We start from the raw sequence: 26187 nt of genomic DNA on the forward strand, positions 1-26187 counted from the left end.
CTTTACAATAATCCAAGGTCTTTGCAATACTACTGGACAATATGAAGTCCAATAAAATGAGAAGACAATCTCAGATCTACAGACTGGATACGTGGTGGGTCCATCCACGTGGTGGGTCCATCCACATGGCTTTTAAGAACATACATGTTTCTGTACCGAGGTCAATCATCCTGAAATAACAAAACGTGAACATTCAGAAAGGAAGTCTGATGGGCTGAATGTCCTCTACCTCTTTACAAAAGGAAAAAAAAATTGTAATAGAAGAAAGCAAAATCCTCTTTACTTAATGTGGACCTCTGTCTCTGGTGTGCAAGTCCTTCGTGTCCAAAGATAATTAGCACTTTATAATGCTAATTATTATAATTATGTCTGAGAAAAAAATCATTAAGGGGTAGGGCTGTTCAATGATTTTCAATTGCCCCCTCTATTAAAAAATAAGGTCATTGTTTGATTAGCTGGTTTTAGAAGCTAGAAGATGGAAACTGTGTTACAGAAAAGGCTTTGGTTGTTTATTTTCTCATCTAAGATATTTGGTAAATACTTTAATAAGAAAAAAATAATGTCATAAAATATGGCTGTCATAAAATTGCCTCAAAATTTCTAACTACATGGTACCAACATATATAATAAAAAGGTATTTATTTTTATATTTTTTTGGCATAAGAATGTGAATCCAGAAATGAAAGTAGCTAAGAGAAGTCATCTTATAACTTCTTCTGTCACATATTTATTGGAAATACCAAGGGTAGCAGCTGAAAATTGAAAAGCATATGTTGTAGAACATTAATAAGAAATTTACTTCTGGACCAAAAGTAAAAAATTCAAATTGTAACATTGTACTTGAAGTGAAAACAACCAAATGAATAGAAATTTGGTATTGTCCCCCCTCAGTCAGTTTAAAATTTGTACAAGTATAGTTTAGTTGCCGAAAACTCTAAGTTTCAGATTGTATTTTTAGATGTACCTTCAAAGCACCCTAGAATTAACATTATGACCAGTAATTAAACCGTGAGTGATGTCAAGTGTTATGTTTGTTCCTGAATATAGTGAATTAATTTCGCTGCAAACGTGGAAAGATAGTTTGCCGTGAATTCATTTGGCTTAGTTTTGTTGCTGAGCAGGGAGCCAAACTGGGGGTTATTTTCCCAGAAATATACAGAGATATGAGAGAAGGAAAATGGTGACTCTGAGTAGACTGTACTACAAATGGAGCAAAAGTTGTGTTGATTTAAAAATATCTAATAGATGACTTCTAGAAGGCAATGTACCTTAGCTGTCAATTCAGAAAGTGAAATTAGTTGTTCAGATACCTTTATAACACAGTCTATTCAGGTAGACATAGGAGCTAAAAGGAAAAGTATTTCATTATTTTTACAAATTAGAATTACAGAATTGAACTAAAATTAGAAAATTTCTATTCCTGATGAACCACATTCTCTGACTTGGGCTGATATATCATGTTGTCTTAAGTATTTGAGGGTAGAGAAGATATGACTTCTGACATATGCCTTAACTAATATTTTGTGAAAAGGGTAGTTTAACCATTTATATTCCATATACCATAAAAAAAAGAGAAAAGGCCAATAATTTCCCCACATAAAACTCTGGTGTGAAAACTCAGAAACACCCTGATGGAATTCTCCAACATTTAGACGCCACTTTTGCAGATTTGCTTTAATGTGGAGCTTAAGCTGAAATAAAATGCTTTTGCACTCTGGATCAGACACTTCCCTACAGCTCTAGAGACAGCCCAGATTTAAAAAGGAAAAAAAAAAAAAAAAGTAAGTTATTCAGGAGGAAAATATTTCCCTCCCAAGGTTGTGAAGAAGAAAGATCCTCACTGATGTCTCCAGATGGAAATTAGCCCTTCACATATAATTTGACATATTAAAAGGAAAAGCTTCCCAGGAGAAAGCAAGATATTTGTTGCATAGATTGAACTCTTTAAAAGGGAAAAGCTTGAATGAATTTTGAGATGGTCACTTCACATTATCAGAAGATGGATACTGACAAAAAAAGAATGTAATGAAAAAACCCCACTAATATAAAAAACAATCTGTGAATACTCTCCTTCTAAACACATATGCAGGATCTTTTTTTATACGATGACAAAATTGATCCATTGCCCATGTATGATATTTCTAAAAGAGAAGAAGACAGAAAACAAAATAACACTGGAGAACATTGGCTTAATTATTTCAGAAAACAGTTTAGGTGAAGTAAATATCAAGTTAACGTATGATAAAACTGGTAAACCTTCTCTTTTTCTCCTCCCTCTCAGAATTTCCATTGTTATGACTTCAGAATTTCAACCATCAGAAATTCTATGCTGAAAGTCATTTTAGTACAGCACTCAAGCCTGTTCTTAATTTTGAAAGCCAATGAAAGTAACAGAATTACTTGCATGCTTAAAGTTAAGCGCACTCACAAGTACTTGCTCCCTCCTGAGCAGCATCCCTTCATCCCTAATGAAATCAAAAGAGTGTCTTATGCCTAAAATTAAGATGCTATACCTTTTATTAGTATCCTGTGGATACTGAGGTCAAAAGCTGATCTGAACGAATGAGGCAGTCAGGCATCCCAAATTGCCCAGAGCTAACAATGATTCTAGTGTGCCTCTATTTTAAACACCAGTAGAATGTATAAGTAAGGATGTTTTTTGACTTAGCTCTTTTCTTGTTGTCCTTGGTACTTCTGATATGTCCCTGACAGTGGCCTTTTCTCACAATGCACTACTCTATGGAAAGAGAGTAAGACCTCAGCCCAAGCACTCTAGTCATATCAGTTGCCATCACAAAGACATTTGACAGGTACCAGTTTAAAGCCATAAATTTTTATCATTTCAGCAACCTTGGTTCATCTAGCTTATCAATGTTGAGTACCTAAATGATTATGAAAAGGCCTTGTTGAATGCGTCTTGGAGCCATCTGGTCAAGTGGAAGATGTCCCCATGACAGTGGAGCTGGAATTGGGCAATCTTTAAGGCCCCTTCCAACTCAAGCCATTCTACAATTCTATGAGCTCTGGGAAACATATAATTCAGCCATAATCAGCCATCTTTTATTGGAAATATGATGTAGATGACATAGCCAAGTGTTTATAACATATTCTATTTGAGTGGAGGTTCTGACCACTACTCTGATCAGCATTACCCAATAAGTAAAGAACTAAGAGGTAAGAATTTCTAATAAAGGCAGATGGTAGCTAGACTGTAAAAAATATTGCTTATTAATTTTTTTTCCTTTGCTTCATATAGTGATTCTGCTATTGCAGGCTGGGTGCCAATAATTTGGGGTGGTGAGACATGGGACTAATACAAAATGTGTTCAGTTTATAGTTGGGCTAAAATAGAAGCAAAGTTGAAAACAAGCAAAGTTTAAGTCAGACAGTTTCAACTTTATAAACTTCCTTGCTCTAGTTTAGAAATATTACTTGTGATGAAGCAAATCTGTTGGTTCTGGTGGGTGTAGAGTCCCCAGTGCAAGCTGTGAGATCTCTAGCCCAAAGAATCAATAAATCTTCTAATTGTGTCATGCCACGTCTGTGATTTAGACTGGAATATATTCTGTGATTTGTTTAATAAACTTGCAAGCTTAAATACCATGCTTTTGTGGGATGCTCCCCTGGGATTCATCCTTAAGGGTGCCCAAATGTATCTCCTCTTCCAGTGACCTACGTAGGAAGTGACATGAGACATGTGGTGGTTTAATTAGCAAAATGTTGGCATCAGATTAATAAAGAAGAGAATATCCTTTTCTAGAGTTTCTGTTTCATATAAATATCTCTCGCAGAGCTCTGGTTCCATATGGCAATTAGAAGTACTTGTTAACAGTTGTTTAGGTATATGAATAATGAAGGTGAATTTTCTCCAAGACTGAAAGAAATAAGGATGGACAGACTTATTCAGATGGAATCCAAACTCATCAATCCACAGATTCATGATTTTTTTTAAAATTCAAACTTACATTGTAAGCTTCTAATATTCTCATTTCTCTTTAGATTTTTAAAAATATAATTATTAATTTAATTAGTTTTTATTTATTTTTGCACTGCTAAGGCTTACTTGGAAATAGAAGTCATTATTCCATGAGAAAAATCAGCATCTCAAAGAAGTGCTCATATAGGAATGGGAAATTTGATTATCTGCATAAGTTGAGTGCAGTTTTCAAATATAGTGAAACACTGGGCTTCACTATAAAAAAAAACCAAATCCACAAACAATAACTATAGCACATTTATTCAGTTGAATTACCTTCCAACTTTGGAACACCCATCAGAAGAGAAAAAGAAATTTTGAATTTACGTATATTCAAAATCTTTCAAAGGTTCTTTCAGTTTTATTGTTTGAGAGGTGAATTGCAAAAGTCTGCATTTCCCCCAAAATAGTCAATATTTTATTGATGACCACAGAATTCATAGAAATAGCAAGATTGCACACTTGTGCAAACTAGAACTGCAAGAGGAAAATTCTTTAGGGAAGCTTCAGTGAAGAAAAAACCTTGAATTAAGACTGCTCATGTATAATTTTAAAATTTTCCTCCTGGTTTGGAAAAAAAATGTCTTCAGGTTTCTTGGGTCTAGGAATTCACTGTCATGTTTTGTATAATTGACACTAAGATTTCTGAGCTAAAGGAAAGTAGAGGCAAAACTATGATGAATTTTTTTCAAGTTTTTATCAGCCCAAAAGTGGAATTTGGGAGTATCCCAATCCTCAATGCATTAGGTTTTAAATTATCTTTTGCTCTTCCTTTGCTCATTTCAACTTCTTAAAAGACAGGAATGGTTCTGTTATTTGTATGTCTTCCAAAGAGCAACTTTTAGCAAGAGAAAAAGAAGACCTTAAACAAATCAGAGACAGATCTTGACCAATAGACTAAATAGCCAGACAGACAATTGATGATCATGACTGAAAAAAAAAATCCTTTATTCTTCTCTTTCTCTATTAAAAGAGTGCTTCATTTTTTGGACTTCTGTCATCTTCCATGATGAGGAAGGCCAAAGGCCCACTAGGAACTGAGTCTGGCAAGGAATATCAAGGACGACAAGAAGGGCATCTACAAGTGCATCAGTAGCAAAAGAAGATTAGGGAAAATGTGAGGCCACTGCTGAATCAGATGGGTGTCCTGATGATGGAAGACACAGAGAAGGTGGGATTACTGAATGCCTTTATTTCTTCAGTCTTTGCTGCTGAGGTTGACCCTTGGAGTCCCAGACCTCGGAGGTAACAGAAGGCTGAAGAAAGGAAGACTTCCCCATGGCTGGGTTAGGTTTGAGATCAGGTAAATAGACTTTATACCATAAACCCATGGGCCCTGGGGGGATACATTCATCAGTGCTGAGGTAGCTGGCAAACAGCATTGCTAAGCCATTCTCCATCATTGAAAAATGATGGAGAATGGGAAAAGTGGCCAATGAATGGAGGAAGGACAATGTTACTCCTATCTTCAAAAAGGGCAAGTAGGAAGACCAAGGAAACTTCTGGTCAGTCAGCCTCACCTTCCTTCCATCCCTGGAAAAAAGATGGAGCAGATCACCCTGGAGGTCATCATCAAGCACATAGAAGAAAAGAAAGTCATCAGGATAGTCAGCATGGATTCACCAAGGGGAAATCATGCCTGACCAATCTGATAGCCTTCCATGATGACACGGCAGGATGGATTGATAGGGGAGAATAGGGGAGAGCAGTGGAGGTTGTCTACTTTTCTTCACCAAGGCTTTTGACACTATCTTCTGCACCATCCTTCACCGGTAAATTTGGGAAATGTGGATTAGATGGGTGGACAGTGAGGTGGTTCAAGCACTGGCCGATCATGATCAGTGGAGTAGAACCCAGCTGGAGGCCTATAGCCAGTGGCACTCCACAGGAATCAATACTGGGTCCAGTCTTATTTAACTTGTTTAACAATGAGCTGGACAAAGGATAGAATGCACCCTCAGCAAGTTTGCTGATGATTCAAAACTGAGGCGAGTGGCTGCTACACCTGAAGGCTGTGTGGTCATTCACCAGGACCCTGATAGGTTGGTAGGGTTGGGTGGAGGAACCTAATGAAATTCAACAAGGGTAAGTGCCCAGGCCTGCCCCTGTGGAGGAATAACCTCAAGTACCAGCACAGGTTGGTACTTCTTGACCTACTAGAGAGCAGCTCTGTGGAAAAGGACCTGGGAGTCCTGGTGAATGACAAGCTGACCAGCAGTTCTTTTGCAATCAGAAGGATCAATGATATCCTGGACTTCATTGGGAAGAGTGTGGCCAGCAGGTCAAGGGAGGTGGTCCTCCCCCTCTACTCAGCCCCAGTGAGGCCACATCTGGCTCTGTGTACAGTTCTGGACTCCTCAGTACAAGAAAGCCAAGGAAAGGATTAAGTGGAGTGCCACAAAAATTATTAGGGATCTGGAGCATTTCTCTTTTGAGAGACTGTGGGAGCTGGGCCTGTTAATCAAGAGAAAAGACTGAGAGGGGATGTCATTCTGCATATAAATATCTGAGAGGCAGATGCCAAGAGGATGGTGCCAGACTCTTTCCAATGGTGCCCAGAGACAGGACAGGAAGCAACAAGGCCATGATACAAACCACAAGAAGTTCCACCTCAACATGAGGAATTTCTTTACACTGAGAGTAGCAAAGCACTGGAGCTGGCTGCCCAGGGATGTCATGGGCTCTTCCTCTCTGGAGACATCCAAAACCCACCCAGATGCATTCTTGTGTCACCTGCTCCAGGTGACCCTTCCTCAGCAGAGAGGTTTGACTAGATGATCTCCAGAGTTCTCTTCCAAACCTAACAATTCTGTGAGTCTGTGAATCATGAAATTATGGGCTCAAATATTTTGGTATCCTTCTGACTGAATTAGTTCATAGTTCATTTTAATTCTCACATGACTACAAATCAACAAATTCCACTTAGTATAGTGCTTATGTTCAACTACACATTCAGAATTATATTATTTTTCACATTTGCCTTACAATAATAGATAGAAATATTTTATTTGGGAGGGACCTACAATGGCCACCTAGTCTGACAGCCTGACCAATTCATGGCTGATCAATTTAATACATTTAAGGCCATTTCCAAATACTTCCTAAGCACTGCAGCTGTCAGCTACCTTCTAGTAAGCCTGTTCCAGCATCTGACCATTCCCTCTGTAAAGAAATATTTCCTAATGTTTAGTCTGAACCTCTCATGTTGCACCTTTGAGCTATTCCCATGCATCCTATCACTGGACATGAGAGAAAAGAGATCAGCACCTCTGCCCACTTCCCCTCCTTAGGAAGGTGCCAAGAGCCCTAATGTCTCCAAACTCAACAAACACAGTGTTTTCAGCCACTCCTTACAGGACATTCCTCAGGGCTTATCAGCAGCTTTGTTCCACTCCTCTGGGTACATTCAAGGGCCACCACATCCTACTTAAATGGTGGGTCCCAGGACTGCACGCAGTGTCCATGGTGAGGCCACACCAACACTGAATGCAGGGCATGGTCACCTCTGACTGGCTGCTGGTGCTGTGTCTGAGGCACCCCAGGATGGGATTTGCCTGCTGGGCTGACAGGGCTCACTGCTGACCAGGACTCTCAGATGCCTTTCTGTGGGAATGCTCTTCAGCCACTATCTCCCAGCTTGTGCAGGAAAATTTATACTTGAGCCTGGCATCAGAGTTAATTGTGGTTTAAAGCTTCTCAATTTTATTTATTTGCTTTCTTGTTTATTATCAGAATGGTTGAATATCTGTTGTAGAATTTCAAATTGCTTGAGCAATGTGTGAAATTCTCTTTACATGTGATGAAATTGTTTTATTCTGCAAAGACCGTGCCCTGCAAAAGGAGAGGAAGCCCACATTTTTTTGTTCTTAAATGTATGTAGGTTAGCAAAAACATTCTTCAAAGGATTTGAGTGAGACTTATGGAACATATGCAACTAAATTATGATACTTCAGAATTCTTCAAAGACTGTGCAACAGGATATGGTTTATATTGTTATCTAGGTAAAACCATAAACTCAAAGAGCTACAGATCTGCAAGAACTATTTTCTCAGAAAATATGCCACTTATGCAAGCTAGACATTTGAAGCTAAAACATTGATTTAAAATACTTAGGGTTAAATTTAATGAAAAGAATAATAAAGAGTCCCCGTGTTGGTTAGCACAGAGAGGCATAACATAAGCTTCCACAATTTATTTCATCTATTCACCTTGTCCTGCTGTTACACCACTGCTATTTCAATTTTGAGCGTTGTGAACAGAGGCATATCCATGTTCTGAGCTCTACTGGTTAATATAACAGTGATTCTGCTACAAAGGTAAAAGGAGAATAAAATAATCGGGGTTTTTTTATTTTTTTTCTTGTAACCTCCATGTTTGAAGCTAAATTCCAGTAACAGAAAGGTTAGTATCTTCGTTTAACAAAGAGGCCTTCATGGACTGACTCCTTTGAAATCAATGGGAGTTTGTGAGAATCATAAATGGCATTGGCAGGGAGTAATTGCAGGGTCAAGGAACAGTGTGTCAGAGCACTTACCTCTGAGATATTTCTCTCTGCCTATCTGTTAGCAGCAACAATGGGAATTTCTTTCATTTTCTTGCAGCAACTGGGCCTTTTTAAATAGAGGAAGAAAAATAAAACATGTATTCATTCTTACTGAGATTTGAATTGAATGAATAGAACTAATGTATAATCTTCTTTCTGCAAAGTGATAAATATTTACAGTGTGTAATGAGATTTCATGTCAAAAATTGATGGTATTTATTGTGTTTTAATAAAAGCAGATTTGAAAATGTTAGTTTTATTAAAGAAAAGAAGTGTTGAAAATATTGCCATTTTCACATTTGCTTTTTCTACGGAGACCTTATATGCAAAGACAGATTTTGAGCTAACTATATTACTATGGAAATCAGTTGCAACAGAGTAGAAATGGTATGAAATAATGAAAACATTAATACTTCTTTACACCTTGTTTCATTTATTTATCGGTTACACTTTCCTTTTTTTTTTCTTTGCTATTAAGGCTCACACATTCCAATAATAAAAAGGTTTTCCTTCTCTTTTCATAATTTCTTTTCTCGATTCAAATTTCCAGAATTTATAACAAGAAACAGACATTTCATACACAGAAATATGGAAGTTAAGGGCACTGCCATGTAGGTGTTCAAGTTAAGTGCTACACAGACATTTGTGTCTCAGTGAAGAAATTATTTTCAGCAATATGCTGTTGTTAGAAAGAAGCTGTATCCTCTCTCTGCTCAATGATGAGTCCAGTCATCAGTTACTTCCAAACTGAAGTAGTGACTTATGGCACTACCTTAACAAATGTTGCCATTAAGTAATCTGCTAAGTCTGTAGAGCTCAGCTTTCTTGGGGATTTAAGACACATTAGTCAAAATATCAGTACACAGGTGCTGAGTGCTTGAAAATACCTATGTGGTTCCTTCCATTTGTATAAAACTTTTAATCATTTAATGTTTCACAAATAGATGAAGCAGATGATCAGGCTTGTTTTTAAAAAGCTAAAAACTCTAAGCAAACTCTGAAGTAGTTCAATAATATTTAGTTTCCTGGTCATGTAGCTTCAAAATCCCTGTTGGCTGGTATTTATGTTAAATTAGTGAATGATTTTCAAAAAGATAAATGCACAAGAAGTTTTTGTTGTAAATTAAAAATACAAAGGAGGAAAGGTGAGGGCAAAATATAGTAAGATGTGAAATTTAGCCTATTTTGTGCAATAATGATTATTTTAGATTGCATGTATGTAACATGCATGTGTGTATTAGCATGTGTAACTCCTTAGATCAGCATTTGTTCTTCAGGCAAACAGAAAGAAACCTCTTACAGTGTCCCTTTAACTGGCATGAAGCCAACCTTGCTCATTTTCTGCAGCTGGCATGAAAATAAACTCATTTTCCAGAAGTGACCCCCATTATTTCATTTTTCCTAGCTCCCAACAAGTTGATGAGCTATAATACAAAGCAAAGCAATTAATTGTTATATGGCATCTTTGTTAGAATAGTAGCGGTGATCAGCAGTTGGGGAGGAGGAAATAGTCTTGAGCATGTAGTAAAATACAGATTTTCAGCAGAGTAAGTAAGTAAAATGGCTTCAGATAGAAGTTAAACACTATTTAGTCATGGGTGGAGAAGAAAGAAAGGTCTTATGTAAAGCCGACTAGAGATTTCCCAACTAATTGAGAGAGCTTTGGGGAGCTTTTAGGTTTTTCCTTTATTTTTGTTTGCTTTTAAAATTCTAAATATCCCTTCTGCACTTGAAATGCAAGCTTCAGCTTTGGCAAGGATTGAATTCTCTTCTGAGAAGAGGTGTTGCCCTACAGTGCTGCTCTGCCATGGAGAATTACAAACCAGAGCAGAAAGTCAACAGTCAATCAAGACTAAATCTTCTACAGAGTGATGCCAGACATGGCCTGGGCTCCTGTCTATGGGACAGCTGCACCCAACCAGTAGATATTTGTTGTATTTCTTGTTGGATTTTGTTCCACTCTCTATCAGTAACTAAATATGGATTGAAGTTTTACCGGAAGTTCAGCCTCTTCCTATTTCAGCACTGCAAATGCGAGTCACTGGCTGTTCTGTTGGTAATTGAGGTCTCTTCCTTCTTTGTCACACTCTCTTTCTATCAGAACTTCCCATACTAAAAACACACAGGAACTTCCAGGAAAATTTAACCTCGAACAGACTAGATTCTTCCCTAATTCTAGGTCTGAACTGTGGACATTTAGTGGGAGGCCAAACCAGGGAAGCCCATGATAAAAAATAAGGTATTATGAAGCAAGTCAGTGAGGCCATTACTGTCATTGGAAGCAGAGATTACAACTCTATTGTTGTAGAGTACTGCCAGAGCTGGGAAAGATGAAGGGAGGGATTTTTCAGCAATGAATGACTAAGAAGACAGACAGTACTTCCTAGAGAGAAAGTAAGAGTAGGAGATCATTAAAGTAAAAATGCAATATTGCAAATAACCCATTTTGGCACCCGATATTTGTCAGAGAGATAAAGAGAAGAGCAGCAAGATGTCATGCTGTTGAAGAAGGATGAAAGAGGCAATTGTGATCTGGATCATCATCTGGATTCCATGGAAATGACAATGAATTAAGTCTACTACCTATGTTACTTTAGAAGACACAGTAGAAAGGGGAAGAGCCTGGGGAAACTGGAATGCAAATTGAGAATTCTTTTTAGCAGCAGTATGACTAACACAGGTTAAAACAAATTGGTTTTAACAGATTATTTTTAATCCTTGTCAGTTCATCACATTCTCTTGCTACTGGGTGTACAGCTGAAGAGTATAAAAGGTGTGGGAACATTAAGCCAGGGACCAGAAGGATGAGAGGGAAGATCTAGACTGTTTAAGATGGTGCTCTTATCAAGACCATTCTTCACCACACTATAACTTTTCTGCATGCTGTGATGCAGCCCATATTTCTTTCCATGATCAAACAACTAAAACAAATTCCTTCTCTGTACCTACACAGAGACATGAAAGACAAATTTGGAGTGGCTAAGTCACTTGATGAGAACTTAGGGTTTAAAATACCTCTCCAGTTAACATTTATCTTACTGATTTACTACAGGTCCTTGGAAGGCTATCAGAAGCTCCTAATACAAGTTATATATTAATGCTTCAGTTGTTAGCTGCAGAAGGACTTACCTAAATGAGTAGTGATTTAATTTATCTTAAGCCCTTTCTTAAACTATAGAATAAGCAAGTCTTCTGCCAAGCTTTATCTCAAACCTGGACAAGAAGACCTTACTACAGGCATAAAGGAAGTCGTCAGGTGTCTGTCACCTGAATGTGAGGTTCTAATTCTCATGTTCTGAGACAGCTGAACTGTAGCAGATGTCGTGGGTATGTATTGTGTTTGGAACATCTGCCTTCTTCAAGGCTATCTGAGAATGAGGTTTTTTCTCTTTTCATGCTGTATCTTTTGATGTATCTGGCAAATGCAGCAACTCTGAACCATTAAACACTAGAATGGTATGTGTACTTGTTTCCCACAAAAGACAATGTTTTTTGTCTTGCTGACAACTGTTTGAACTAACCTATCTCTCTGCAGAAATATGCAGTTTTGTGAGAAATGTGTAAAGTCTTGGTATTGCTGTACGAATGTAGGAATGACAGTCACTGTGTGAGAGTAAATTGGTGAAGAAGTACTACAGCAGCAACCACAAATAATCTGTTTGGTCCTTAATTTCTTGGTAGAGACTACCTTCCCAAGGAACTACAATAAATATCTTGAGAGAAATTTGATGGAATTTCATGGAATTCAGTTTCTCTGATAGAAAACAGTTTCCACCTATGACAGAGGACAGCAGGAGTCTTGACAGAGAAAGGAGGGGAGACAGTGCTGTCCATAAACAAAATGTTGATGGAAGAACAGTGGCATGTCATCTCCTTGTAATGTGGCATACAAGGAGTTAAGATGTACAGCAGCTCTCTATCAGGAAATCCACTTAGAAGAGAAGTAGAAAAACCAGCAATTATTCAGCTGAAAACTCACAACAAGAACTCAGTTAAAGGTTACCCAATGGGGTGGCATCACTAATACTAACTGTGACCTTCTGCTTTAAGGGAGAAAGAAAGAAAGTCTCCTGTAACTGGAACAGTAATGTCTATTAAAATGTTCTTAAATTTTGTTAGCATTGTATTTCTATTTGGGAGCACAGTATGTTAGATGGCAGGGCTTCTAAAACACTACTAAGACTGACTACCTATTGTAAGGCTATAGTCTTGCAAAAAATATCTGAGGAGAATATGTGACTAGTCCCCATACAGGCTTGCAGACAGTCACAAGAACAACCACATGGAATTTGTAGATCAGAAAAAACATAGAAGGAGGACATGGCAATGTAATGAAGAAGAAGCACACATAGGTATTTGTGAAAATATTGAATAGAGTCTGAGGGCTATAGTCTATGTAAGAGAAAAAAAATTAGAAAACCTTTAATTGTTTTTATGATTTTAAAATATCTACCAATACTGAAATGAACTTCATTGTTATTAAAGAATATTTCTAGGCAAGTCAATGACTCCACAACTGTTAAATTTTGTTTGTATGACAGTATTTTTATAAACATGTTTATAAATAGGAAAAAATCTGAAAAAAATTGTTAAATCATCCATAATAATTATTGTTTTATGTTTTCTGCAAAATACAGTTCCTGTTGACCAAACACCAGGTAGCAGTGGGAAGGATTTTTTTTGTTTCAATACATTACAACATGGCTTTGATGCTATCAGTGACAAATACATTCCAAGTTCAAGTGACAAAATCACAAAGATGGAAAAATTGTGGAAACTTGAGCCCACCATTGAGATAGTTGGCCTGCATGAATCATATTTTACTGAATATCCTTTACCTTGTTATCAACCTGAGATTGACCACTGGGTCCATCAAATCTGTAATCTTTTGCCCGTTAGAATAGCTTATACACTATAAACATTTAAAAATAACCAGATCAAAGGCCACTAATTTAGTTAGCATTGCTTCTTGTAGTGATTCTTATTAACCTTTCTTCTGATCGTCTTATTACACATAGGTTACATATTTTGTTCTGGTCCTGGATATAAATCAAACATAAGTCCATTTCAGCAAAGAGTGATACAAAAGAGATCAGTGCTCTGTGCTGAGATAGACAGGCTGACTGTCTCAGCTGGCATAAGCTGTTGGAGTTGCAGGAGAGCTAAGTTATTTTACCCTAGATGAGAATCTCTTTATTCTGTGTCTCAGAATAAGCCTTTATTGAACCAAGCCCAAGGGGAGAAAGGGAGAGAAGAATGATGGAAAGAAGGAGACCAAAAGGTACGCAGGGCAGAAGTAGACAAAACCCTCTTCCCCTATCACTGATTACAAATTATTATACAAGCTGAGCCCCATATTGTATACTTCATTTACAGTAATTGTACAACAGCTGTATAATAGGTGTAGTTTAAGATATGAGTGTTGCTCAGAGTGTAGCTTAAATGTCCACAGTGAGATGTGAATATGAATATGAATGGTCCTGACTGCATAGTAATTGGTGGTATTATGGGAGTGAATGGAAAAGCTACATATGGATGAATGGGTGGGGCCGGGGAAGGGTGCAGCACAAGAGACTAATGGTAGATTTTATTTTCTCACATAGATGGCTTTTCCTTTCAATAATTAGCCAGCGCCAGTAGAAGCAAATGAAGAGAAAGAGAAGGAGACTAGTTTGGCACATTGAAGCTCTATACTCATTACATTAAATCATTCCAATTTCCCTCTCTTCACCCCACCTACTTAGACATTGATTCATCCACATTAAACTTGTAACAAGTTCCAGCCTGCATGGGGAAAAAGGTTTTGAGAATGTGATAATGTTAAAGCAAAAGCATGGTTGTACAATATACCTCAGAGCTCTAAAAAACCAGCCAAAAGCCTACCAAAAATAACTAGTCTGGAATGGAATCATTCTTTTTCACACATACTACTGGTTTATGTGTGTTGCTGTTAGGGTGTTAAAAATGAGAGGTGCATGATGCTGCGCAGGAATGATGATTTGGAGTCAGAGCTAAGCACAAAATTATATTTGTTCAGTTTTCATATTTTGTTACAATAAAATTTGGAAAGCTTTTTCTGGTTTTGCTTGAGGGGTTTTTCCCTTGTGTTTTTTCTTTATTATTTTTGTGAATTCAACTGCATGGCAATCTTTGATTCGACTGAATATGTGGTTATCAGCCAAATTATGAAATTTCGACTTTTTGGATTATTTGAAAAATTTATTTCTATATCCAAAATTCTGTAAGCACAAAACAAGAATTATATTTCACGATAGGAAAGGCTTTTAAAAAGATCTTGTATCTGCAGTATCACAGATACCACTTATATTGAAACTTCATATAAACTCAGAGGCTGATCCTGCAGATGTTAACACTTCAGAAAACTTGAATTCAGTGTGATTTGCTCACCCAGTACATGTGCTCATATCCATGATTGTTTGGGGGTTCTCCCTCCAGCCAAAGTATATGAATCTGATTTTGCATTTTAGGTTGTAGTGCAAAGCCATACAGTATGAAGTAGTACATTATAAAACAATTGAAACTGATTATATATCACATTAAGACAGAAAATACATTTTGTGTTAAAAACTTGACAAGTTGGTGTTATGCATATTACTGATCCTCCAGGTCCTTGTCTTTTTGATGAAAATTTTTTATTTTGCCAAACATGATTTCCTAGAGAAGACATTTAAACCAGAAAACCTAGTATTGCATCATGCCACCTATTTATAAATTCTAAGGAATAAACACAGCAAAAATTAATTACAATTATTCATGTTCTTGAAAATGACAGTACATCTTGAAAATGACAAGCAAGAAGGGTCACTGTTGCTCACTTCTTTTTTAAAGCAATCTTTGTTTACCTAGTTCCCAAGTGTTAAGAGCCAGTACGGTACATTTGCATAGGATAACTAACATATACCACACCATTTTCACGTCTGCAAGTACACGTGAGTAACCGTAATTACACGTGACACCAATTACTCTATTACTTTGTATTAAATTATAATGGAAAATTCCACTAGAGAATTGAAGCCTAATTGCATCTTAATTTGCATATTTTTGCATATTAATTACATCTCAGATGAATAATAAATTTCAGCAGATTTTTAATTTATGCATAGACACAAAAACAAGTGGAGAAATAATTTACAAAAAAATACCAGCAACTATTACTTAGGGCATTCAACTAATTTTGCTTAGTTTAGCAAAACAAAACTTGGTTTGTTTAATATAGCATCTTTAGGCTGATTGCTGTTTATTGCACAATATGTCAGTTTTGAAGCACAGAGAGAAGCTGAGTCTTTTTAATAGAAAAAATAAATGTTAATTCAGAGCATTTTAAGTTGAGGGATTTTACATTTTTGAACAAAATGTTTGCAGGACATTGCTATTTAATTAATTTGAGAATGGGCTTAATTGTGATACTTTTACTTTTAAGACATCTTATTAGTTGCATTTTTTAATGAAGGAATGAAAAATAGAATATTAAAAAAAAAGTCTTGATGAGGAGGTCTCTCTGTTAATCAAATGTAGAATGTTTTCTTGTTTAAAGACAGCAGTTAAGCCACTACAATTTTGATGACTATTAGTTTCAAACAAAGGGCAAAATTAAGGCCAGGAAATGTGCAACATTTTAAATCAACATATATTTAAATAATTCTGGAGGTATTCTGTTTATTTCAGAGTCATTTTATACACCAGAAAAATAGCTACATTATCAAAATTCACAAAAGAATCTCACTTAAACCTGCAAAGCTTTTCTTAACTTTAGAGACAAAATCATTCGAGTTCCCCCCATTAAATTCAGCTGGACAACTCACTTATACAAAGTTAGGAAGGTAGGAAAAGACAGAGTCAATAACAATTTTGCTCTTTTTGGCTTAGCAGATCTCAAATATTTATTCAAAAATAAATACATAGTTTACATGTCTCTGTAAAATTTATTTAACAAAAAAAATTAACAGTATGAATTTCACAAAAAGGCTTTGCTTCCATAAATTTCAGCCACATTATCAACCCACTTACTGCTTTTCAGCCTAGTCTATAAAACTGAAGTCCCTTTACGCTGTCAATTCATCCCAAAGCCTAATCTGGTATGAAGCCTTTTGTACCTGCTGCCGCAGTCAATCTGAGACTGCCTGCACAAAGAATAATTCTATTGATCATTTGCCAAATTGTACAAAGAGAATGGATGTCAATGCTCTAATAAATCAGGAGACTGTCAAGATGAATGAACACATTTGTCTTCTCCTCTGCTCCAAAAAATTTTTTAAAAACCCACACAAAACCAACAAACCCTAAAGAAGCATATATTTTCTAATTTATTTTGTAGTTCTGCCACTGTAGTGGCTATGCAGAATAGGAGAAGACTGTGTAATCTCCAAGAGTCCACTCTATATATCTTCTGGTGCAGCATTCAGGATTTTGCCAGTTGAAACAGCTTGGGAGACTGTAAAAATGAGTACTTCATAGCATATATTTACATTGTACCAGTTACGGATCATTATTGTTACTTGTCAAGCAGGAATCTGATGAATACCAAGCTATTCTTTTTGTTTTACCGGGACACTTTTTAAAATTAATATATCCTTAGAAAAATTTTTCTTCTCTAGAAAGCACTGAATGTAGCAAATGTGTTCTTGTTGTGATGTCTATTGCTATCATGGCTCTGGCTTCTGGTATCGGGTGCCTGTCACTTGGTTCCATCTGCATAGCACACCAAATCCCATTAGTAGCACCATCTTTAGTACCCTTCTTGTTAAAAGTTAAAGCAGTCTAGCTTTCAAAAATAGCATTCTAATGAGGATCAGGATTGTCCTTTTACGTTCTGAATGTCCCATTTGGCAGGGTTCAGATAAGCAGAGGGAAATTGCACTGAATGAACTGAAGTGGGGATCTGAATCTTCAACTGTTAAACAATAGTTCCCTCTCATGGACGTTGGGAGCTACCACAGTTTGCAAAATGTGGCTGGAGAGTGGCAGCATTCAAAAAAAAAAGAAAAAAAGAAGAAAAAAGAAAAAAAAGAATATTTCTTCCATACACCAAACATGAGATATTTGCTTACAGAAGGGAGGAGAAATGGTCCCCACAACACTCACCATTACCCTTGTCTATGGCAAAGGCAGGTGGGAATGCAAGGTCCTTCTTACACTTTGCAAAGGGATGCACTTTTCCTTTTCTTCTTTTTGTTTTCTATAAGTTATTTTAACTGGGAGAATACTTATCAGGAAGTTTATAAGAATATTATATATTGTTTATTCAGTCCTCACCAAAACAGAAAAACTTAGCATTTCATCTCAATATACAAATTAGTGTAAATAACTTGCTGAAATGAGATTATAATAGATCATATATTTTGTAGTTATATTTAAAATCAGTCTGATATCTTGAGATTGGGTTTGGTCTGCAAGATAGCAAAGACTGGGTCTCATTTTGGAATTTTTAAATGTAAAGTAATCCTGGTAATCTGCATGGATGTGAGAATTCTCTTCCCACAGCACCTTTCTTCTCCCTTGAATGCCCACTGCAATATTTCAGGAAAAAGTTATCTACTTTTCCTCAAATTGGTGTTATTTAATTCTTGTGCTGCCTACTTCTGTAACATTAGGTTGCTTTTTCCCTTTCCAGTTAAGCACCACACTGGACATCACAGAGAAAGCAGAAGAGAATTTGCCAGTTTATTTTCTGTATTTACATGTTCTAATGAAATGCCTTTTAATCCTCTGAAGATCTATTTGGGCTTTGAATGTTAACATTCTCCTGCTTTATTTTAGAAATCAAGACCAGCTTGGAGCTGCACTCTTGCAGAGATGTGTTTCCAAATCCCTGAGTTATCTCTCTTTCAGAAGCATAGTTTGATCAACCTGTTTAGCAAAAGACTGAGGACAGATGAAAGGTGACATTTTTTTCCTGGATGCAGTCTTCAGTATTTGACTTATATCAAGACAACCAGGCTATGCTACCCCTTAGATTCCAAATTTATCTTGGTACAAGACTTCTTGCAGATGTTAACAAAAATTAGTCCTAAATTCAAACAAATTAGTCTTAATTTCAGAATTACAAAAAACATAATGAAATTTTTAGAATTAAGATGGAAACAGAAATTATTTATCTAATGATTTATTCTAGCATCTTAAAATGTTTTGGAAATTTTTTTAAAATCCAACACAGCTGTCAAAATGAACTGTTTGTAAGGGGGGATTTTATTGCAGCATATGTGAAAATATTTTTGATAATTTTCCAAAGTGTAAGAAATTTGCAGGGAAAAGAGCAAATTCATTTAATGTGAATTTCAAAATGGAAGTAATGGACACAATTTTAAAATCAGTCACTCAAATGCTTTTGACATTTGTAATATGTAATTTCCAAATCTATGTAATGTTTGTAAAAATATATTGCATGTACAAAATAAGAAAATTATAGTGAAAAAGACATGATTCTGAAAGTCACATCACAGGGCTATGTGCAGACAGAAGATATTGATACAAAGGCTTGAGGAATAATTTCTACTGTTTGTCTATAAAACACGTAAGGAGGTGTGTCAATGCTTTCCCAAATGCTTTATTCTTGTTCTGATTAACTCAAAATTAGAAGTTAATTCTTGGCCTCTTTACAGAAGGTGAACTCTAAGTATCTGTTCACACATTTATATGATGTGGATGCCTGGCTTCAGGGAGATGAGTTAGAATAACAGCTCATTTCACACAGAAGTATCATACATATAACTGAATCCTAATTTCCCTCCTTTTTAACTCTAATTGCCCCATTTCACTATGCTATGCACCTGTAATACTAGAGATAAATAGGCTTCTTTGAGGCTGTAATGGTAATTTTTGTCATCCCTGTCCACTTCAAGGAGCATCAGAAGACGTCTGTTTCCACTAGCAACAGAAAATGAAAAAGATGAATTGCAAATCTGATGCAGCCATGCCTTGTGTAGACATGATCTTGTCCAAGTGACCAATCTCAGTTAACCCAATGAGCTCTAAAATTCAGCACTTGCCTGATACATTTCTAATTTAGGGTGTTTCTGTGATTTCCTCAACTTTTGTATGTCAGATGCCGGGAATCTGTGTATTTTTTCAGGTGAGATTTCTCATGTGCAATGCAATGTTGTTGAAGGATAAACTGAATTTGCAACAGAAAACATAAATCCATTAATCCTGGAGTCAAACAACTACAGCAGCCAAGTGTGACCTGTACAGTCAGGGACTGGCTACCAAGCCTCGAGGCAAAGTAGAGCCAGGTCACAGATCACCAACAGGAGCAGTAGCTCCCTAGAAAACTGAGCTGCTCTTGTGTTTCTACAGTGGATTGGATTGAGACCTGTGGCTGTAGGGTTCACTTTTCCATAGTAATCTCCTCTACCCTATAGAAACAGTGAATCTGCAACTTTGACTGCCCAGAGTTCTCCCTATCCTGTTGGACCACCTCAGCTTTCATCTGTGCGCTTATTTTTCCATAGGTGAGCATACTGACTTTGAGTTAATATTGATCTGTCATCTTTGGGATTGCCAAAATTGGTTTTAACTCAGTGCTGAGATGCTTGGTGGAGGGTCTGGTGTGAATAATATGACAATTAGAGTTACATACCTACCCAGGTGCAGGGAAATGCAGGAAACTTTAAGTTAAGCATCTGAATATAATGCAGAAAATGCTATAGAGATTTCAGGTAATCTTTTGCTTTCATTTATTGCTTTGCGGTATTTATATGTTTTAGTTTCATATGTACTTAAAGCAGTTTTGTACTTTGTTATATCATTCAGGAAAGCTTGGAAGTAGAAACAGGAGAAAGAGATGCTGAAATAAAACGGATCCATTTCCCTCCTTTACAAGCAGATATAAAGAATAAAATCCATGTGATGAACTGATTGCTGTAGTTGTCTTGCGATTTTCTTTGACACTTTTCCATTTATTTACTTGCGATGCAGAACATAGCAGGAGAGCAGCACCTCTGTCCTATTTACTTAGGGGCTTGGAAAGAATGCTCAACGTGCCAGGTATGAAGAAATGAGTATCTCTCAAATGAGTGGATGTTACTTCAGTCTTCAGAGACCTTGGGTCTACTCTTTTCCTTAAATTAGACTCTCATTCCTTATTCATAAGATTGCCATTTTTCATCTCCGCTTATGCTTTCAAATCTCAGCTTTGGAAAGGCGAGGTTTGCTGAGTCAGTAGCTTTAACTGGGGTGGCTCACTCAGTATTTTACTTTTCCCTGTAGTTTTTTCTTTATAGCCCCCATGAATGTTAATCAGGAAGGGAAAGTATTGGGGAAATCCTAGCCTTTCTTTAAATCAGCAAAGTTTTAGCTGCAGAAGAAAAGGCAGAGTATGATTTGTAGCTGCCAAAACATTTTTGGGTTACTAAGCTGCTTACCATGTTCTTTGTCTCCTATCTGCTATATAAAAAGACTGTTTAAAAACTGTGCGAAAATTTTCAAAAACACCTTTAAAAGATTCCATTACTTAAAGTGATTTGGATAATTGTGTTCAATGGTAGCCATTATTTAAAAATATAATTAGTTGCTGAACTCAGAGAAGGAGGGAAATTTCTGCAGGTGTTTCTCATTATTTGCTATGCATACAAAATATCTGCATAAATTACCATTATTATTTCAATGTATACTAAGAGACAATAAAGCATTAGCAAGCAAAGGAAAATGTTGTTGACCCACAATCTGTGTTAGCAGCATAGAGTTTTGGCCTTCAGTGTTTTTGAGGCACATGTGCAACAGCATTCAAGATTGAAATTACAATTTTGCACCTGTAACAACATTAAATATGTAACAAGAGTGTATCAGAAGAATATTGAAAATGAAAAAACATTTGGAGAAAGACAGTAACACATGCTACATGACTGTGCCACACAAAATAAGCATTGATAAGCAGAACTTTTCATTCTGTATTAAGGCTTCAGGTAAAGAAAGCCATTCCATAAGATCTGAGCCTCCAAGAATATATTTTTTAAATTTATTGATGTTGCTACAGAATGATTTGTATGTGAGGTGCAGAGATGATTTGGGAACTTCTGACTTTTAATTCTGGTTCTGAGCAAGACATCCTGTAACTTTGTGAAAGTTTCTATTTCTTATTCTGTGAAATGGAGCAATAGTAATAATAAGAGATGAACAATAAGCAAAAAACAAATTAAGTTGTCTACTAGATCAGTCATTTTGAATATGTGCATTCTTTATGAATACAAGTAAGAAAAAATTTCAGATAATCTTGAATTTCATAGAAATTTATTCAGTTTTAGAAACTTGAGTTATTCACTGCTTTATATGTTAGTTTTATGAGCCCTTGTAAAAGTAAGCTTTGATTACCAGAATTTTGATGTAAAAAAAAGCATTCACTCATTTCAACAAAAGTTTTATCTTTCCCATCTGAATGGGTTTTATTTTTGTCCTTTTATTTTTCAAATGTTATCCAATAAAGGGGAAATGATAGTAATCTGAATTCAATATATACCCATGAATAGTAAACAAATTAGTTCTCTCTTATTGATTATGAATGCTTTGCATCTCATCACAGTAAGTGGTATTCATAACACACCACCAGGTAGAAAGAGCAGCCTTGAAGGGAGGAATAAGATTTTCTCACAGTACACACTCAGGATGGAATGGTGTTCACATCAAGACTGTTTTAACACTTCAAAGTTCATAAATTGATGATGAACTTATGCTCTGAAGTCTTTATGCTGTGAGCAGACCTTGTATTTTACAATACAATTGTATGATGTTTCATTTCAATGCGGGAGATGCAGTCTCTCTGAGACTAAAGTCCACAAAAAGTCTTAAAGGGCAAAGGATCATAGCTAGAACTGCTAACAGAAAATATTAATATACACTTCAAATAACCATTTAGATGGTTTTTACACTAGATCAGAATTTTTTTTATTAGTTTTACAACCCCCTTTAAAAAAAGTAAAAATCAAACAATAATCTGGTGGTTCTTGAATTGCATTTGTTACTAAAAGAATGTGATATGTATAAATGCAAGATAATACAGTGTGAATAAAAGGCTTCAGGAAGATTGAAATAATGCAGTGGCTATCTGCATAGGAACAGATTTCCGTGTTCTCCGTCCCTTATTCCTGGGATAATGCAAGACCTTAGACAAAGGTGTATAGGAAGTGACTCAGTTTTTTGGAGAATTCTGTATTTGTAAGTCTCCAAAGCTCTCCCGTGAATTCAAGGATGGAAATTGATATTTAAAGTCACTAGGAAGCATCTTAACGTGCAGGTTCAGAATCAATAGCAGAAAATATGTTGGTTGAGTTATGTCTTATGGGAATCTAAACTTTTCAAAATTTTTGGAAATCAATTGCATTGGTAAGTAGTCAAGTTAGAAATTTTTTAGTAATCGACTGGTGATTTGAGACCAGTTTATTCCATGTACTTACCAAGTTTCAGGGAGCATTGTCTTCCACTGAGCAGTACTCTTCTATTCTTATTATTCTAATTTCCCTTGCTTAATGTAAAATATTTTCTCTTCTGACTAGGATGTTTCTTTGTTTTGCTTTGATCTGTAAATTCTTTTTAATTTGGAAGGCCTATTTTTTTGTACTGTTCTTGGTGGTTTCCTTGTTTTTAACTGGAAAGGGGTAAGAAGTTGTTTGTAATTAGTTGAAGTATGATTATTTGAACACATAACAAAATTTAAGTGAAGGAAAAGTAAGAATTCCAGTGCACATGACAAGTATAAGGATATACTTTATAAAGGTGTCTAACCAGAATAACTATGCTGTGTGACAAAGACTGTTCATTTAGAAAGCACCATATATTTCATTTACCTAAAAACTAGCTCCATTTAATGAAGTATTACGTTTAAAAAACTATTCCTCATCCTCCTAAAAAAAATCCTGTAACTTAAAATTCCATGTGCTGTACTAATACTTTTAACAGTTCAAGAGAATAGCTGGATGCTAGCCTTGAAATTTATAAGGACTCTGATCTCCATAATTTTGGTGGTGTATCACAGTAACATGAAGGAGCAGATTTATTCATTCTTTCTTCTGAGATTAAATTTAATTGGTTTAAAGAAATAATAATTCTTTTGTTTGAGTTTTATGCATTTCTTATGAAGAGCTAACACATTTTTCTGCAGTCTGACAAAGTGTATGGTCTTTTATCCTCATTTCCCAGTGGATAAATACTCTGTTAATTAATAAAGTATTATACTAGCACTTAGTGTCTGCATTTAACAGTGCAAGGATTTTATTCAGATTATGTTAATAGATTGTCTGCTTTATTTTTGCATTAATTACAACCTTTTCCTGTGATGTTGTCATAAAAGAATTGTCCCTATGAATACAGGGGACTTGTTTGGATTATTTTTCTTTAACTGTTCTGAAACAATGCCTGTTGTATATTGTTATTTATGCTATTAAGCTGGATGATTAATCATATACTTGCAATTATAAAAATTGCAGTTTCAGCTTTTCTTCTTCTTCTTAATTGTTTACAAGTATATCCTGATATACATATGTATCTGTATATAAGTATTTAAAGCATGTACAAATCTGTGAATATTTTAGATTTTCTTGGTGCAATTTTTTCTGATTATGTCACTTTTATAATATCAGCTAAATCACATCCTAGAGTGGCAGAGTTGCTAAAGAAAACATATGAGATTTTTTATTAAGCAAGATTGAGGAATGAGAAAAAATAATAACCAGAATGAAAATAAAATTTCACCATAAATACTTACCTTTGTAATGGTATTGGAATTCTGTGCTTATTGCTGGATTGAGTTGGTCCAGAGAAATGGATAATTGCAGTGGCAGGTCTTTGCATCTAGTCTGTAAGACAGTGTATGTCTGTGGGAAACAGAGGAGCTTCATGGAATTACTACACGTGCTCCATTAAAATGTAAGATATTTTAGTGGAATTCCCAAGTTAGAGCTTCGCCCAGGTGCCTATGACTCAGAAGGCAAACAGCTAAAGCAAACGGTTTTGGCTTTTTGGGGGGTTTTCGGTTTTGTTTGTTTTTTTTTTTTTTTTTAATAGTTACAAGTATTTCCTGCAAGCTTAAATAAATAAATAAAGGAATAAAGGCCTAATTTTCCTGTGTTAAAGCTGATGGTCTATATATCACTATCTGCAACCAGGACATGATTCCCAGCCCCTCTCCCACCCACCCCAATAGCTTAGATGGCAGCCTCAGCACAGAGGTGTCCCACCCTACGAGAACTGAAGCTCTGCAAACAACCATCAATGGATATAGGCAAAACTATCTGCAGAACCTTACTCACTGTGCTCACAGTGTGCTAGGATCTATCTAGACCTCTCTGTTGCTGCTTCTTCTATTGTATTAATCAAATTCACCATGGAAAACAGGTGAAAATAAAAAGGCAAAAAATACAGAAACACCTTCCAGTTTTTTTATATCATATAAGCCACTTCTACCATCTAAATATTGCTGGGTTTATTTACCTTACTAACCACACTCAAATAAAACCCCTCAACTGAGTGTTAGATAGAGACAAGTAAGTTTAGGCCTCGGAAGTCTTCTGACTAAATGAAATCTAAAACCGGTGAATCTAAACGAAACCATTTTTATCAATTTTTGAGACATCAGTTTGTCTCTTAAGAACTTATAGAGTTTTGTAGGCTAAAGCACGAAGAAGCTTTCAAAGGCATTTTTCTTGAGGTCAGGAGCATGTTTTTGCAGTGAATCACCTATCAATCCCCATTGCTGTGATATTTGCATTTTGAAATGGTTCAAACTTGGAGATGAAACGGAAGTGGAACCTGCACTCCCTAATGCATGTTGGAAGAATCCCCAGGAGTGTTCATGTCAGGTGCTCAGCAGCTACAGTTTTATTTCACAGATCTGTTCCTGATACATGACACAATTTGCCAATACAGAGTTGGCCAACTGTGTACCTCAGAGGATCTGCTAGCAACTGGATACACAGATTGTGGGAAAGAGGAATATCATGAGCACAAAAGCTTGCCACTCACTCCAAGTGGGAAATTTGTATTACAGAAAGGCTCTTAACCTTCTGCTGTTTTCCAAGGGGATTGGAAAATTGTCTCCTTGAGAAGACAACGTGGACAACATTGAACATCTCCCAGTTTCTAGGAGACCATACAAGTCATGATGCTTCTGGATCTGAAGCATCAGTCTGAAAGCTGCCTGCTTCCCATGACATGTTCCTACCAGCTGCTCCTCCATGCTGGAGCACTGTGAAGTTGTAGGAAGAAGCAGAAGACATGGACAAGACTAACAACTACCAAGAGAATGATGCTCAACTAACTAAAAGAAGGTCTCTCTCTTTTTTCATCACTGGAATAAACATACATAAGGGCAGCTTTATTCTACTAATTCAGAGGTGTTGACTGAAGTTCTTACTTGAAAAAAAATCAAACATGCCCAGAAATTAATGTTATGAAGGTGACCTTCTGATAGTACAAAATCTAGTTTTTCTGTGGTAAAGAACTGAGGGAACAAGAATGCATTTGTTCTTTGGAATGAAGTAATGTTTTTAATTATTGTGAAATATTTAGAGAAACCAGCAGACCGGTATTAGCAACTTTTCCAGATAAACAGGAGTCTTTGTCATTAAGCATGTTAAAATTTGATGCAAACACATTGCTACCTTTAAAGTGGAACATTTTTCTTTATAAACCTCTAAATATTGTGATAGCTATCAGCTGTCAT

This window comes from Melozone crissalis, unplaced genomic scaffold (genome assembly GCF_028551555.1).
Source record: "Melozone crissalis strain CALT ecotype California unplaced genomic scaffold, PUWL_Pcris_2 ptg000016l_1, whole genome shotgun sequence".
In the NCBI taxonomy this organism is placed as follows: Eukaryota; Metazoa; Chordata; class Aves; order Passeriformes; family Passerellidae; genus Melozone; species Melozone crissalis.